We start from the raw sequence: 18,693 nt of genomic DNA, 5'->3' as shown, positions 1-18,693 counted from the left end.
TATGTGCAAGGGAGGTATCCCTCTATGTGCAAGGGAGGTATCCCTCTATGTGCAAGGGAGGTATCCCTCTATGTGCAAGGGAGGTATCCCTCTATGTGCAAGGGAGGTATCCCTCTATGTGCAAGGGAGGTATCCCTCTATGTGCAAGGGAGGTATCCCTCTATGTGCAAGGGAGGTATCCCTCTATGTGCAAGGGAGGTATCCCTCTATGTGCAAGGGAGGTATCCCTCTATGTGCAAGGGAGGTATCCCTCTATGTGCAAGGGAGGTATCCCTCTATGTGCAAGGGATGCACATAGGAGGTGCGTCAAGGGAGTGTCAGACACATCAGATTTAGTCATTTCCCGTTGGACACACTTGACAGTTCAAACACTCAAAACACTCCAAATGGTTCAAATCTTGCCATGCCAGATGTTTGAAACACACCGCAACAGCCCTCAATCCACCTGACTTTTGGTGTGAACGAACCATTCGTGTAGGCCACATGTCCATCTTTGCTTGCAGAGAAAAGCTCCATTACCTAAGCTGATTTTGCTAATTCCGCAGTAAGTACTACAGTAAAATGCCACTGATATTTATATTAGTACTACACAGAGGTAGGTTGAATACTCAAAAATTGTGATCATAGGCAGAAGTAGGAGCGATGCCGCCCACAAATAATGTACTTTTTGTATCTTGTTTGACTATAAAACTTTACATTAAGAGTAATGCTATGTGCCTCAGTGGGAATATCTGTAAAAATAAATGTCAAATGAATGTAAAGGGTGAGTCTTGTGCCAAATCTGTAAGGAATAGCAGCCCTTGAGAGGCTGTCTGCATGAAGTGAAGACTTGTGCAGTTAAGTTAAAAAATGTGAACTTAACCTGAGTGCTCATTTTGCATTAAAAGGATCCAGGACTAGCTGAACTTGGATCCAGGACTAGCTGAAATTGCAACAAATATGTTGCAATTTTCCCATTACCTAAAAAATTGCTGTCCGATACACCAAAACTCAAAATTACTTTTAAAAATGTTTGTTATATTTGTCACCCATGGAGTTCACCATCTTCTCACCGATGGATTGATGACACGTTCTGGTCCATCTTGTACTGGAGTCTACAAAGTAATCACAGGAAGGCTAGCTTTTCCCAAGTAGATGTTTATCATATTGTCTTTGATTGTTGTAATTTTAAACAATGCCACACTGAGTCACTATTGGTTGTAACTAAAAAATAATAATAATCAAATTAAAATTTAGGCGAATATGAATATAATTTCCCACATAAAAGAAAGGAGAGCGCAATGTGAGAGCCGGAATGGAACACAATGAAGGACCTAATCTGGACCCTCGACATTTCTCCACAACACTTTAGCCATTTATGTCAGCAGAACTAACGAAGGCTCTAACAGGTGATTGTTGCCTTAACAAGCTAAAAACAAATGCTGTGCTGCCGCTGAAACAGGCAGAGCAGGATGCTCTTTGAGATGCTAACAGGAGCTATATGTGTCATGATTTCAGCCTTTCAGCTCCACCTTGACTGTGCTGATTGCTCATTACCCTCACCTGCACTGTGCTGCTCCCTATTTAAACAGCTGCTCATCACCAGCTCAATGTGAGATCATCTGTTGCCCCAGTCACAGCTTTCAAGCCTTGTCTCATGTTTCAATGAGTTTTCTGGTTTTCTGATCCTGCCTGTTTTTTTTTAACTCTGTTACAACATATAATCAAACATATTGGTATATTTCTTTAAGCATTAAAAAGCATGTTTTTAATTAGTTGATTTTAGATCCAACTTATAGTTAGTATTAAGCAATACATTTTGTGCGAGTTTGTTTAAAAAACACCAACTGGTTTCTTGTTGAATCATTTTGAGGCAGAGATAACGTTCCAGCTGCACGTCATATATCACAGTCTGGACAGAGGCTGGTACAAGAAGAGCTGGGTGTTTCAGTGGGTCTCAGAGGTAATAAAATTAACATTTAAGACAGCCCACACAAAGGAAAAACACACCTCCTAATGCATATATTTAAATGAGAATACACATTTGTATAAAATGTTTTGTTTTACATCAGAAGTCCGAATCTCTTTGTGCTGAGTGAGTTTCCCAGAAGATGCATCTTTTGTTTGTGTTTTTATTTCCCTTTTTACTCAGTTAATTGTTTCTGTTTTGTCATGTCTTGGACTTTTGATAATCTAGGTGAGATGCTTATTGTAACATTCTTCTTGCATTGATTTTCTCTGGATAAAACTTTGGATATCTGAAGTCTGACGTCATATGATTGCTCTTTCTTCCTGCACATTTATTGAAACACAGGAATCCAGGACAAGAGGAATAAATTAACGAGCTAAATCAAGTTATTCCTCTTTTTAATTCTCAACAGGAGTAAAGGTCTATACCAACATACTGTTATCATTTTTTTGGCTATGAGTACAAGGACACCAAATAAGTACTGCTTTTCTTTACTTAAATTGCTTGGGGGTACTCCCAGAACAAAGACCAGGGGGTTTCTTTGTGTAATTGTGTAATTATAAAGAATAATTTTAAATCAGTAGGTCGTTATTCAAGAAGAGACCACTCAGTATGGGACATCAGGTAACTTCTTAACTGCAAATATCTATAAAAGTCAGATGCAATCAACCTGTACTTCTCCTTAATCTGACTAAATGATTTCAGAATCTCCCCTTCAAACAAGTCATCAATAAAAATTAAATTCTTGTTTTGCCAGATTCGAAAACCTGAATATTGTTGCCCTGGTATAGTCTTTATATCCAAAATTTTTAAAGCTCTAGATATAGATTGAGTAGCTTTCATATTTTTCCTAATCATGCTTAAAGTCTTTTGTGTGCTTTTCATCCACGTATTTGTAATTTTGTATCTGTTCCAGATTTCAGTAGAGCAAAATGCAAAGGACTGTAATGAAAATTTAGGGCATGCGCTTTGTTCCATGTTGTTTCTTTGTTCTGCATTAGCCACTCTACACTTGCATGTAATTGCGCTGCCCAGTAATATAATTTTAGATTTTGGTACATTAAGACCTCCACTGGGCCTACCACTGGTCAATTGTTTAAATTTTATTCTGGCCTTTCTGCCAAATAAATGTAGAAATCATTTTTTGCATTTTTTTTTATTTTGTTGTTGGAATCCAAATAGGAAGGGACATAAACAAATACAACAATCTGGGGAGAATATTCATTTTGATTGTTTCAATCCTTCCAAAAAAGGAAAGCGGTAGAATATTCCATCTTTCTAAGTCCTTTTGGATTTGATCCAATAACTTTCCATAATTTGCTTTGTATAAATTGGAAACATCGGTGGTGATATTGACTCCCAAATATCGAAACCCATTAGGTGACCAGTTGAATTTCACTAATTTGGATAATTCTGAGGGTCAGGTGCCACTTAGCATCATGGCCTCTGATTTTGATTCATTTACTTTGTATCCTGAGACTACACTAAAGTCCTTCATATATTTTAAAATATTTGGTATGGAAATTATTGGGTCTCTAATATACAGTATGATATCATCAGCATATAATGACAGTTTGTGAGTCCTAATTTTATCTGGTATACCTAGAATTGATGGGTCCCTGTCTGTTTCTTGACCACAGATTTTGCCTTGTCCTTCTGCTCTGGAAGATTCTGACCTCCTGTTGGTGAACCCTGCCTGTCTCTGACCCTGCCTCCAGCCTGTTGATTACTGGATTTTCTTTGCCTGTGACCCTCCCATGCATGACCCCGGATCGTTTCACGATTCTCTGGTTGGTGAAATCTGTTTGTCTCCTGAGCCCCCAAGACCTCCCGTTGTCCATTCATTCTACTCTTCACCTGGCTGGATCCCTGATCCCTATGTATTCCCCCTTCCTGATCTGCCCGTCTGACCACACCTCGTTCAGCCCCTTCTACACCATTATTTTTGTAATTAAAACATTTGGTGAAACTTACTCTTGTGTTGGCTGCGTTTTGGGTTCTGGCTGATTTCGCTTTATTGTTACACCACCTAGAAAAAATGCCACCACAATATTTAGTTTTTTTTTTATTTTTTATAACTGAACAATTTTTAGATACAATTCATTCTATTTTCTAAAAGAAAAAAATTAACAAATCATTTGACGGGAGCGGTAATGGCGAACCGGAACCTTTGTTTGGGGTGGCGTCGCTTCCAGGTTGGTTTTGGTTGGTTAACGCAGCGTTAGTATTTATTTTTTCTTTATATTAGTTACAGTTTATAATCTGTTATTTTAGTTATTTCATTTAGACATATATTTTCTAATGGGTGCACACTGTAGTTAATGTCTGTCTGAATGGTTTATTTACACTTGTTTTTTGTTTGAGGTGCTGCTGATAAACCAGCTGGAGGAGGCTCTGGAACGAACCATTTCTCTAAGAGACTAGAGGAGGAGACTTGCTTCAAGTTGATTTGAAGTAGTTCATTTTTTCACTTAAATATTCACTTATTATTTGTGCAAAGTTAAGATTTGTTTTGCTTTATTTGTTTTGTAGAATACTTTGGTTAATTTTGTATTTGTTTGTTCTTTTGTTATGTTGTGCCTCCCTCATGTGGTAGATTTAGGAAACTCCACCCCTATTGAAGCAGCCTTTTGTTCTTTGTTTGTAGTTTTGTTTTGTGTTTGTTTAATGTTCAGTTGACCTCAGTTAAATTAGTTTCAAATTTGTTACTTTTAATTTTGTATAGAATCTTTAATTTTTGTTTACCATATTTTTGAAGAATTAAATTGAAATTTTTCTTTTTTGAACACCTTTTTGACCTCTTTTGAGTTTGGTCCCTCACAGCCCCAAACGCAATCTGGACACTAAAGACAGCACTACGGTCGTCATTGCTGACTTCTGTTTGTTTGTTTGTCCTCCATTTCAGTATACGGTGAAAATACCCCATTGAAACTACTCTATAAGGTTCCTGCATACTGATTGACCTAAATATATAATTGAGTCACGGTTTCTATGCACCGTTTTGCCAGTTTTATCAGGCGAAGGTAACCTTAGCAGTATGCCAGCTCACTCAGGACCATTATTTCTCAACGTCTCAATGTAGGACCATTATTTCCTAACCTTTCCATATTGGGCCATTATATTTTAATGTGTACATTTTTGAGAAGTTTTATTTTGCTTTGTTTGAATGATATTCGGTAAGCAGTGAAGCTTCATGTTAGTTCATTTGTCCTGTCTGAGGTACGCACCACGGTTGTCTTCATCTGGGTGACGAGGGGTGATGTATGAAGTTCATTTTTGCCTGTGATGGAGGTGGACCAGTGGCAGTGTAAAGCATCGATGTTGTGTAATATGGAAGCTTTGTGTGTTTAAATAAAAAACGCAATCTGGACACAAACGACAGTGCTATGGTCGTCATTGCTGACTCCTGTTTGTTTGTCCTCCAGGTTGTATCATTACTGTTACAGTAGTCCTGACACCCGGAACCTGCAACATATACTCCCTGCGATTCTGACATCACCAATCCAACCGGACCTATGGAGGTCCAGTGTCGGTGGTAAAGTCCGTTGTTGCTTTGGACCACACCAGACTATACACCAGAAACAGCACTACAGATGCTGGGAGAAATATGAAAGACAAGCAGCACTAATGGAGCTTTTACTACTGGAAATGCTAATGGAGCTAGAACACCAGTACTGAATGTGAACCCACTACAACAGCAAAAGAAGTGTTGATTCAGCAACAACCGGACACAAAGCTATAGAAGTTCTAAACAGATCACACAGTCTGACCAGAGGTAAGTGTCATTCATTGTTTCATTTACAAAGCTGAAGGTACCAGCAGCAGCAAAAGACCTGCAGCTCCTACGGCCAACTTTGTCCTGTTCCTCTGTTTGGTTCTCTTCCTCATCGCCTTTTGTTATTTCTATGTCCTGATCTATTTGAACACGCTCCAGTTCAAATTAAAAAGGCCTAATAACATTACTCATCACTGTCAAAATATTTTCTTAAAATTTATAAAAACTAAATAACTAAAGTAGTAACAATATTATTACTAAATAAGGTCTGTTTTTATAACAAATTTCAACCATCCCTTTAATGGTTGAAAAAATTACAGCTTTGGTATACTCTGCCAAGAATAATCTGTCCAAAAGCCCCTTTCCACAAGTGTGGTTTTGATGGGTTCTTCCACAGTCAGCCCTGTCCCTTTTTTTGGAACAACCTCAAAGGTGGTAGAAGTGTATTGTGTGCAAGTGATTTGATTTAAACCAGACTCCATTCATTGACTGGCCTGTGGATTTATTCCACTGGATGACAGAAGTTGGAACTTACAAAGTCTTCAAACAACATCTCAACCATCATTTTTTAGTTTGAGACAAGACCTGGTAGTCAATAATTTAATCGTCAAACGTAGAAGACCAAATCTTTTTATCAGTTATGGTAGAAGAGCACATAAAATTTTCCCCCAAGCTTTCAGAGATGTTTCACCTTAATTTTACCCCACTATTGAAAACAATAACAGATTGCTTAAAACGATGGATGACAATGCTTCTTTCAATTATAGGATGCATCAGCCTGTTATGATGATGATACTACCTAAGCTCAACTATCTAGTCACCATGACCCCCCTCAACCCATTGCAGTTTTTTTACCACCCTGGACACAATTACATCATCATTTTACTGCAAAAATAAAAAATCTAGAATAAAACTATCAACATTGCAACAGTTAAAGCTTAAAGATGACCTAGAAGCACCAAATTTTTACCATTACTATTGTGCTAATCAACTACAATATCTCATAAAATGGATACACTCAACCCACCACTCTCACCCCTGGCTGGATGTCGAACAATCTATATGCAAAGACATAGTATTAGTAAAAGACTTACCATTCAAAACCCAGCAATTGCAGAAACACTTGACACCTTGCTGGAGAATCAATAAAATGAAAAACTCATATTCTCACCCCTTATACAAACACCAATATAGAATAATTCAGATTTCACTGCAAATAAATCACCCCCATCTGGAAATAAATGGAAGGAAAAAGGCATCACATACCTCCACCACATTGCAACAGCTCATAAATACAACATTGACAGGAATAGGCCTGTTGCGATAAACGATAAGTCAATTAATCGCACGATAAGTTAAAACTATCGACCTCATTTGAATTATGGGCTATATCGTGTCATCTCTTACTCTTGATGACACTGAATGAAAAAAGGCACAACTCCAGTGCTCTCCACTGACCCTCCCTTCCTTATTTCCTTAGTCTAATGCCCAGCGCAAGCTACACAATCTTATGTCGCGGATTGTCAGCCCATTATCAAAACCTGAGACACATTAGCCGACAGACTCCTCGGTATAACGGTTCGATCAAAACCGTGTTGTGTCCAACAATGGACACAAAATAATAAGCCCAGTTCACTAATTTTGAAACCAGGCATCAATCAATTCCTTACTACAATCTACCTGCAATGCATGTGGCGACTGTCAGTCCTGACTGAATGAAAATTATTGTAACCTATTTATGTCACGTTAAGCTGAAAAGTTACCGGGTTTTCTGGTAGAAATTTCGCTCCAACTCCTCCCCTAGTTATTTATATTTTCTTTGCACGAACTGTTGAATAAACATTCATGTTGTTTCCGATGTCTACTGGACTTCAGGTTGCGCCGTGTCAGCTGTTCGGCATTCCCTCCGTATTTCCCCTCAGAAAGCAGGAGGAGAATCCGCGCTTTGCGATTGGCTACCGGTCACATTCAACAGGTTGCGTTAAGCTCCCAGTCTGAGCAAATACTTGATTTAGATTGGAGCGGCCACGACGATCTACCGTAACACACAAGGGACAATCTTAGAACGAATAGCGTCCTAAGATTGTCGTTCAGGGTAAAAAATCCAGTAGTTTGAACTATTGCATCAGGCAGTCGGATTCTTCTCTTTTTAAATCTAATTATTACTGAAGGGCAATATACTATACAGACTTCATAATCTGCACTCTTGGTTGAATGCAGGATTTTTTCAGGATGGATGGCTAATTGAACACACCGGACTGATGATAAAAACTGACGTGTAGCCAGTCACCGACTACCCATTCTGGGTCAGACCGGAATGGGAAGCGACAGCGTTGGTTTACGCTCCTCTCAGATTGGCTGTCCAGTCCTCCAAGAGCTATATATATTTTGTACAAATAAATTGTGCAGATTTGCCCATCTGTTTTCTATTTTTGTCATCGCCTTTGAGCTGGCCGTGACAATTGGAGGCTTGTCAGTTTGTATCCAGATTGAATATCAGATGTCAGGTAGTACGTTTTTGAGTTGTGAACTCTGCCTTGTTGTGGGACGTTGATGAGCGTGATTAGTTTGGTGAGTGAAGCAGCTGTTGCACATCTGTTTTGAGAGTGTGTTTGTGTAGCAGTCTGAGTGATTGCTCCGATACAGTCGTAGTAAGTCGCGGTGGTTCTGTCCCTGTTAGGGCTAATAACAACTTCCCTTATGGAGTTTGTTGAGGGGGGGGGATTTTAGTGTGGTGTCTTGGGAAAACATCCGGAATTGCAGGGGGTCGCCATTTATTGGTTGCTTTTTCGGACTCTCGGGCGTCAGTGCATAAATATCCATCATAAGTAACACTCAACGACAAGGGGAAGATTAGATTCTGGTCAGGAAAAGGGATGGAGCTGCTGTAAAGTGGTTGTTTTGGGGTTGCGGGAGCTCAGAATGCTACTGGTAGAGATGAAATTTAAGTGTTGTGTGAATAACTGTTTTTGTAAAAGCTGCTGTTGAAGATTTTTTTGCAAGATCCATCTGAGGAGAGCTTGGAGCACTGCACATGCAAACAATTGTTAAAGATCGCTGAACATTTTAAATTGGAGGTCAGTGATAAGCGGTCTAAAGAGAGAATTAGTGCTATCTAGCAGACTCCAGTGCGTTAGGACCAGTGAAGTCACAGGCTACCGGCACATGGTTGGACACCGATGTTTTTAACACTAGGTTGACGTTTGAACAGAAGTGGACGCTGCTTTTACTGCAGACTGGGATAGAAAAGATTGGAAGTGAAACAAACTGGTGTTGGAAGAGCGTAAATTGAGCTCAACTAGTACGGGCCATGCACCCCCTCAATGTTTCTGGTAGGGATACTGCTAGTTCGTGTGATGTCGGCAATATGAGTTTAGTTCCTCAGTTTTCTGAAACGGATCCAGGCACATTTTTCTCCGTTTGAACGTGTTGCCGACAGTGGAGGTTGGTCTGATCTGGACTCCGAACACTGCTTTTACAGTGTGTTTTAACAGGTAAAGCGCAAGACGCACTCTGCTCACAGTGGATGAAAGTAAAGTTTATGCCACTGTAAAGAAGGCTGTTTTAACAACTTATGAGTTGGTACCAGAGACTTACAGAGGTTTTGAACATAGAAGGTTGAGAAACAAACCAATGCTGAGTTTGCCAGGGAGCTGGGAATTCATTTCAATAGGCGGTGTGTTTTCTTAAAAATGAGCACTTTTGTTCACCTCTGTCATTTGGTTGTCTTGGCACAATTTAAAAACTGTTCTACGTCACATTGCTGTGTACATCAGTGAAAATAACGTCAAGACAGTTGCTGAAGTTGCTAAGCTGGCAGATGAGTATGTTCTTTTACTCAAGTTATGGCCATGAATGTTATAGTCGCAATGATTTTCGGTACAGGAATGGGTGTGGGGGGGGCAGTCAATCTTTTGTGGCAAGTCATGCAAAGGAGAGAGGCATTGGCCCTGATCTTAACAGTAAGTCAGAACAGATTTCAAGTGGGTATGTCCACTTGGATCTGACTGAAATATGTCATTATTGCAAAGCCAGGGGTTATTGGAACCGTGAACGCCCTAAATGGGGTGCTCAAGTGAAATCTTCTCAGGAGAAAATGAAACGCATCTATGAACGTCAGGTGTACTATTGGAGTTGTGGTGGGAACTCCATTTTTATGGGGGAGAGGGGTGACGATCTCCTCCAGTCATGTAGGGGTCTTTATTTTTTCTCTTTTCAGGAAGCAGGTGGATGGGCTGCTAATTGATTACCGGGCTGATGATAAAAACTGACGTTCAGCCAGTTACCAACCTGCTTGGTTGGCCTTTCAGATCAGACCAGAATGGGCAGCAGCGTTGGTTCACACTCCTCTCAGATTGGCTGTGTAGCCCTCTGAAATCTATATATTTTTTGTACAAATACATTATTGTTAGTTCAGATTTGCTAGTCTGTCTCCCATTTTTGTCATTGCCTTTGAGCTAGGCGTGACAAAGAAAAGTGGTTTAAATATTTTACAAAATTCTTCAATAAAGAGACAAAGAGAGGAGATTAAGTTAAAAGAGTTTTAAAAAGACTGTTTTATATGATGGAATTTGCAAAAAATAAAAAATAAATTAGGCTGAAAGATGTAGTGCGTTATTGTATATTCAGGTTGGGCAACTTTTTTAAAAGTAGCTAAGCAATTACATTCCCAAATACTTTTGAAAATAAGTAATTAACGTAACTAGCTTACGTTCTGGGGGAATTAATTAGTAAGCAATTACTATTTCCAAGATTCTTGATCAACACTGACCTACACCCAACATCAGTATAGCCAAATACCTCTACACAGCATAGAGAAGCAAGACTTTACAATTTTCTTTCTTCATGCTTAACTGATAAATAAGCCTCCGGTCACTAGGTGGCAGCAGTGTTCAAACCAGTGAAAAGACTGCCTGTTCAAGCCAGTAGAAGAGCTGAAATTAGGAGCCCTGCTGACTTTGGTTTCTGATTGCAGCTTTCAATTTGGAAAATGGGTAAAAGGCGATTCCACCAAATTTTTCAATACTTTCAGCATCTTTTTACTAGTTACACTACATATAGACTCGGCAAGCCTGAACTAGATTATTCTGCTGTAATAGCAGAATATTTGAAACCAAGTTTGTGATTTGTGAAACCTTTATTTGATTTGTGAAACTACAATAAAGGGAGATTTCTGCTTGTTTTTTCATCTAGATCACACTAGAATTGCTCCACCTCCGAAACTACAACACCTGGACTCTTCAAACCTGGAATAGATTATTCTCAATTAATAACACAAGATTCCAAACCAAGTGTGGAATTTCTGAGACTTTTATGTGATTTGTGAAATGTCAATAAAGGTTGATTTCGCAATTATAGGGGGGAAGTTGGGACACATTAGAATTTTTCCCAGTCCAACTCTTCAAACTTGGACTACATTATTCTGTTCTAATAGCAGGAAAATTACAACAAAGTTTGTGATGTGTGAAACTTCAATAAAAGGTGATATCAGCTTATTTTTCACATCATTCACCATCTTTCATCATCCACTCTAGTTAAAAACTACAACACCTATACTCTTCAAACCTGGACTAGATTATTCTCAGCTAATGGCACAATATTTAAAACCAATTTATTATTTCTTAGGGGGCATGACAGAAAACTGAGAAACACTGGATTAGGTCATCACTTTTAAAGCTAGCATCAGAGTGGACTAAATAGTGTTAAGTGCTAGAACATATGAGAACACACTAACAAAGGACAGTAACTTTTTTCAGCTCCTTTATCTGAAATTTTACTGCAAAAGAAAAATTAAAACATTTCCTCCACCACATAAGTGACTCATCAATTTGGGTCCTGTCAAGGATTGGTGGTGTGGAGGTGGTGAGGCAAACGCTAGAGGCCCAGGTAAGGTGAATAGTGTAGATTTAATACAAGAAGAGTCCAAAAACACAATCAACAAAAGAAGTCTGCAAGACCATGACAGGTCCATACTTCCATCCATTTGGAGGTAACACATCTGTAACTTTTTCACAACTTTCAAAACTCAGCACAAACTCACCCATAACTTTCACAATTGACAAAACAACCCATGCCACTATGTAATAATACTGAAATTAAAACTCTTGTTAACAAAACAACCAGGCCTAAGCAATGCAGACTGTGCTGTACTCCTGTGCCATCACAGCACCTTGAGAATACATATTTTACACATCAAAACATCAGCAATTTTCTCAGCTTTAATGTAAGCCATATTTTATGGAAATCGCATTAGTAATTTTTGTTAGATTCCTGCTCAGTCTGGTTTTGTGTCGATTCCTTCAGTAGTTCTTGGAGAAGGCCACCACAGGTGAGGAGGGGAACAGTTTCTTCAATTAGTGTGGATAGTTTGACACAATGCAGTGTGAATAGGAATCACTGCAGCTGAAAATGTAACAAATGTTGTAATTTTGTTGTAATTCAACCAGGACTACTGGACTATCATCTGTGAAAACACCCTAAGATAGTATTTCTCAACAGGGGGCGCTCACTGGCAAAAAAAAAATTACAAAAGGAGGCCCTGCGATTCCTTTGGGGGCATTTGCTCAAAGGTAAACTTTGCATTTCAAAATCTACAATAATACCAGTTTAGACTTTTAACTGCTTGCTGAAATGTAGTGTGTAGCATTAAAATATCATTGGCAGCTCTTGTCTGCAGCATTTCTGTTAGCTTCTTGGCATAGCTCCTGCTACTGGTATCTTCACCGCAGTTCAGCATTACACCGGCTAACGTCCTTGTTGCTGGTGGTTCACTTTTATTTTATTCACTAATATTTTATGTCCTATTGAGGGTTTTTATCCATATGTTTTGTCAGTGACATCTAAATTAAAACAGTAAAAGTATTGTAATGTTCGTCTGGATCAGGAATGTCAAGGTCAAATACACCAAGGGCCAAAAATCCAAATTTGCTACAAGCTGAGGACCGACTTGGGTCTACGTTTATTAACACATACTGAAATGATTGCACAAAGCCTATTGGACCAAGAACTAACACAGTGTATATTATTTAATAATAAAATTAATAAAGCAATATTTTTTTATGGATCAAGTGAAACTATTTTTCAACCGGCAAACAGACAATAACAAACTTCCTTCAAAGAAAGTAACATGTTCTGTACATTAAAAGAACAAAGCAATGTTTTATTATGACTGCCAGTAACCTCAAAGGAAAACATTTTCAACAGGCAAACAGCAAAAACTGTTATTGTTTTGAAAACCTAAATATGTTTGATAATATCAAGATAAATACATAAATTAAAGTGCATGCACTATAAACTGAAAATGCATTATTGTGCTGCTCTGTAATGTCCATTTCTTGTCTTTGTGTGTTTCTGAGAAGTTTGATGCCTTCTGAGATTATATTCTTTCATTACAGCCAAACTTTCTCCACACAGAAGACACACAGGCAGTGATGGCTTAGTTACTTTAATCAGATTACTGATTACTCCTTGAAAAAGTAACTTAGTTGGGTAACTGATTACTTGATTTGGAAAGTAACTAAGTTAAACTAAAAGTGACAATTTCAGTTACTTTTCGCAGCCGCTAATAACAACAACACTCTGCCACCTGTGAAACACGTTCATTCGTGGCTGTTTTCACCTTTATTGCGCTGTTCCTATTAGTTTCGATGTTTGCTATTTTCTGCAGAGCAAAACAAAGCTTGAAGTCATTCAGAGGTGACATATTAACTTGACATTAGCAAAGACAGCGGGACGGATCATCCGGAAAACGATGGACAGGTAGAATCCAACTAAAATGCCAGACAAATTCTGGGTTTATGTATTAAGCCCAAAAACCACGACTCATTAAATCTACAAGCGACTAAAAAAAAAAAAACAAGCTCAAAGCCGCTTATAATAATCGTACTTGGTGAGCAAAACTCAACATAGTTTCTGTTTTTCCAGTAACAAAATGCGCTTCTCCTGCCATTGTTTCTGTCGCTGCTGATACTGTCTCATAGACTCTCCCCAAGACGAGGAGAGGAAGTCTAATATAGTTACAAGAGAAAATAGTAACGCAAAGTCAATGCAAGGAAAAATGACATCCGGAGCGGCTAGATAGCAGGTAAAGCAGCACACAACTACAAACACTCACCCAGATTAGCATGATGGTCACAAAGCTAAACAAATAACCCAAAAAATAATTCAAGTCTTTGAGCTGGCGGTGAAAGACGCTGGCTCTGCTCTTGCTGCTGAATCGCCACTACTCGCTACAGGTAGTAATATTTCACAAACGGGGCGCCGTTTCTGCTCCACCCGGAACGTCTGCTTAAATCGCAGCATGTAAACAACAATAACAAAGATTTCACATATTCAAACTTTCACTATGTCCAAACATGAAATATAAGTTTTAATTTTATAATATAATAATATGATTTCAAGTGATGGATTAGAGCCACATAAAAGGCACTTTCCACTAGATAGCCTCTAGCCTGTACAGTGGCAGTCCACCTCGGTGCGGTTCAGGTAGTGAGCGTTTCCCTATGTATGGTCTGTTCTTCACTGTTGTGCGCTTGTCGTGAGCGGCAATAGCTGTATTCAGTTCTCCGCTGATGTCTGCAGCAACACTCAGCAAAGGAGAACCTCGAGGTTGTAGTTCTAGACTCAAATAAACCCTGATATTTAATGTTGTGTCATAGAAATGTATTACTGGCCCAAATAATAAAGGCTCAGACCAGCTGATTATTTTGCAGCACATCAATATAATTACATTCCGGCACTTTATTTTTTAAAAGTGCAAAGTTCCGGATTTATGAAATACAGACAAAAGATGTAAACACTTTTTTTAATCCAAAGGAAAAATAAAATTCATACCACAAGCTGATAATGTGTACTTTCACAATGTCAGCACAAAAATGCAGCCTGTCAGAAAGCTGACCAGCTGCTCCATTTCGCTCTTCTTTATTATTGTACCGAGCTGCTAAATCAAGATCGTTTTGCTGCAAAACTTATCACATATGTTCCTGTTGTTGATCGTTATTAAACGCAACTTTTCCTCTGTACTGAGCAGCTCCCTGATAGCAGGCAGCTAAACTTTAAAGTTGTTTTGAAGTTTTCAGTGAGGCAAATCACAAGCCAATCAGAAGAAGACGCCATCTGTCAAATCGTTTTGTTGCCGTACCTACACTGGTCTTGCTGGCACTACCTCAGACTTATAGAAAATGTTCCACTGATAGGCCTGAAAGTTAGGCTGAAGGAAACTTGTGAGCGGAGGAACGTTGCTGACAGAGCATCAAAACTAGCCTTGACAATCTGCAGCAGAATGAAAATACATGGCAGTGCTGTTTCAGGGTTTATACAGGATTCCCAGAGTTGAACTTACTACCTCTACAATATTTTTACTATCAACGCAAAATCAAGCCAATTTTGCGCCAATTTTCTCAATTTTTTCTCAACGTGAAGCCAATCTCGTCCTCTGATCTTTTCTACTTCAGCAAAGGTCTAAAAGAAATCAGCCACTGTCCTCTTCTGCTTTGCAGTTAGAGGTTTGACCATTAGATAGGCCTTCCAGGTCATGTCTGCAAGCTTGTAGTTATCAAGAGACCCCATGTTACCAACTCAAGAGACTTTCTTTCTATATTTTGCGACATTTCAATCAAGAAAATGGCACTAGCTAAAATCTAAATTGGCAGGTCAAACTTTTTATAGATTGATAACCTATGATCAGTGAGAAATCTGCAATCGGTTCACTGATGGCTCATAAAAAAAACTTTATTCACTTGAAGGTCTAACTGTGACTTTAACTTGACCAAAACCTCACGTGTTAAAAACAGAAAGCACTATTTTTAGTGCTTATCCTAAATATGAGTAAAATGCAATGACATTCCAATTTCACAAGCCAATGTTTTAGTCTCAATATAATATTAGTTTGCTACTAATTGTCAACACCAGGGCAACTCAATAACAAGGTTCAAAGGTACCATATTTCACAGGTCATTGAAAAGTTTAAACAAATGTCCATGTGCAGTGAAATTTAGTTTAATTTACACCAGCTGTCAGATCATCCTTAAAATTAGAGCAGCTTTTTAAATTAGCTAATCAACCACTGTTGTGTTCAGATGAACATTTTATAATTCCAAAATAAACATCAAACCATAAAACTGTTAAGGACTGAATGTGTTGCCCTTTGTGTAGAAAACATTTGCAGGTTATATGACGTTGGATCCTCATACATATAATGGAGCTGTTTGTTGCTATGGCAACGACTCTGTGCCACAAGGAAAGTGGGGGTAGGGTGAAGGGCAATACAAGTTATTATTTGATGGGTTTTCAGAGTTATTTTCCCTTTTCTGTGGCACACTGCTCCAAATGAAGAAGGCTTCATTTAGTTACCGGAACCGACAGCACAGCTACGAATGGCAAGGAAAAGAATCGACTTTTTGCCTTCACAAAATTTCCAGATGTAAACAATAACATGAAACGTTTCTAAATGGTATCAGCTAATAACGAATGATAAACTTGTACTTAAAAGTTTTACCACTTTTCCTACAGCTGCAGTGGACTTGTCACTTTTGAGTATGTCGGTGTTATTGATATGACTTTAGTTGTTCAGAGCAGCTCAGCTCTGAACACCGCAGCTTTAGAGTTAGCAAAGCCAGCGCTTTGCCTGTCTGCAGCTCCCGTCACTGGCAAAACTTTAGCTCGTAGCTGAATTTGAGTTTACAGTTGCATCGCTTTGTTTAGCACCAAAAAACAAAAAGGGGATAAGGCTGATTAATGGTGGATGCTGCATTCATCCACCATTCGGATTTGATCTCCATTACGTCGTTCCAGGTCAAATGTAGATTTTCTCCTGCATGCTTTACAAAATGCCTTTCGGTCATTCCTAGTCTTTGAATCTCGGATCATCGAGCCAAAGTTGTTAAAACATATTTTCCCACGCGAAGCCCAAAATGACCAGCTAGTCTCAACACATTAGGCGGTTCCAACACTACACATGCACACAGGAGCTTGGAGTCTAACGGTGACAGCTCAGGTCCAGCCTGTACAGTAGTTATAATTTTTTATACAGATTTTAGTAAAACAAACTTAAAACAATAAGTGAGCATCAATGGAAAATGTCAAATGATGAAAAAATCTCTACCTTTTTACTACCTTAATTTACTGGCCTGCCTTCTTTTACCTTTTAGTAGACTTAATTTGAGTTAATTTAATTTACTACTTTTTACTACCGCAACAAAACCCTGTGTTTTGTTGTTTTCCGTTAAAATGTTTTATCATAACTTCTCATTAGTGAGAGATAAATTGTGTGTGAATATACTCCACTAACAAAATAAGAAAAAAGATGTTTACTTTAAATCTTTCTGATATAAGATTTAAAGTAATCTAAAGACCATCTAAAGACCATCCCTGCAACTTGTAGACAAAGTTAATAACTAATTTAGAATTGTGTAATTTGTCTGTTAAACTCAGAATTTTATTAGTGTATAAATTTTCTTTAGAAATGTTTCAGATTGTCTATCTAAACAGCAGCTAAAAAGGTAAATATGTGGGTTTAATGACAATGATTTTACCAGAGGAAATAAATGTCAGAGCAGGAATAAACAGGTTAGAGGATTCCTTTGGAATAAAAGTGGAACTAAGAGACTGAGTTAGAATAATGCGACAGTACTCCCATCAATAGTCACACCTGCAGCTTTGCGCTACAGTCGTAAAATATCGATCTCGTCCAAAGAAAAAGTAGGAGAGGAAAAATATACACCTCTAAGCCCCTTTGACAATGATAGCTAAACACTGTTAGCCTAGCAGAGTGAGTTAGCTAACAGCTAGCGTTAGCACCAACCCGGACGGAGATTGCTCGAGTAAAAAACACAACCTAGGCTATTTTACCGGACCACGTCGGGTTCTGGCACTGGTTTACTTGAACACTCTAAGTTACAGTCGTGCAGGTACCCTTTGTTCTTAATTGAGAGTGTTGGGTGAGCTCATAAGGTCGGCTCAAATACATTCCCCTACCCACCTATTAACATGGTGGCTCCTAGATCCATATACCACGGAAAACAGAAGGAAGCATATCCACATTCGAAGGTAAAAAAAAATGTATATATATATATATATATATATATCCCTTCTTCTGTCGGCAGTCTGGTTCTCCGAAAAATATTTCAAAGTCAGGTTTGATTGGAGTCGTTATACTGTCAGGTCATTACAACCGACAAGTCCATATTTTACTCTTGTCCATGTTAGGCTGGTATCCAGTGAAAACTGAAAGCTGGCTTTGCGGACTTCCTCCTTCTCTCCCAACAGCACTGCCAAGCGGCAATGGCGACACACACTCGCTCCCTGCTCCCCCGCCCTGTATGTATGTCTACGTATATCAGCCCATCCCTTTTCATCCCGGTTTACCCACACCTGTCCCTCTCTCCTTCGTCATATTCAGATTGTAACTAATTTATGTAAAGGCTTTTTCACCTGCATGCAAATACAACAAACTGTTCGTGAGTGAAATTATCAGTGGTAAAAGTAGAATAGAATAGAATAGAATAGAATAGAATAGAATAGAATAGAATAGAATAGCATTTATTGTCATTGAACAGGATTCAACGAAATTTCTATTGCAACTCCCGTGCAAAAAGTCAAATATATACAATATTAAATAAACAAACACACAATAATAATAATAATATATACAACTAAAATTAACTAAAGACACTCAACCACACCAAAGAAGAAGCAGCAGGTCCAATTATGGTAAAGTGCAGATGATGTGACAGTGCAAATGCAGAACAATATGGGGGGGTGTATGTGAGGTTATGATATGTGTGGGAGGGGGCGGCAGGGAGTAATGGCTCTGACGGCTGTGGGGAAGAAACTGTTTCTCAGTCTGTTTGTTGTAGTCCGTATATTCCTGAACCGCTGGCCTGATGGCAGCGGCACAAACAGTCTGTGGCCCGGGTGGCTGGAATCCATGGCTATGGATCCAGCTCTCTTCTTGACCCGGCCTATGTAAATA

At 38.8% G+C, this 18,693-nt stretch overlaps 1 protein-coding gene across 1 annotated transcript in view; it reads right to left on the bottom strand.

Annotated features, from left to right (window-relative positions):
* arhgap5 (Rho GTPase activating protein 5) overlaps positions 1 to 17,991 on the bottom strand; it is a 50,443-nt gene extending 32,452 nt beyond the window's left edge. The window contains exon 1 of the mRNA XM_055025885.1: positions 17,701 to 17,991. The gene's annotated coding sequence lies outside the window, so the exon portion shown is untranslated. The remainder of the gene's footprint in view (positions 1 to 17,700) is intronic.
* Between the last annotated feature and the right edge of the window lie 702 nt (positions 17,992 to 18,693).

This window comes from Poeciliopsis prolifica, unplaced genomic scaffold, assembly GCF_027474105.1.
Source record: "Poeciliopsis prolifica strain line A6 unplaced genomic scaffold, Auburn_PproV2 SCAFFOLD164, whole genome shotgun sequence".
In the NCBI taxonomy this organism is placed as follows: domain Eukaryota; kingdom Metazoa; phylum Chordata; class Actinopteri; order Cyprinodontiformes; family Poeciliidae; genus Poeciliopsis; species Poeciliopsis prolifica.
The sequence above is the reverse complement of the archived record's forward strand: the minus strand, read 5'-3'. Positions and strand labels throughout refer to the sequence as shown.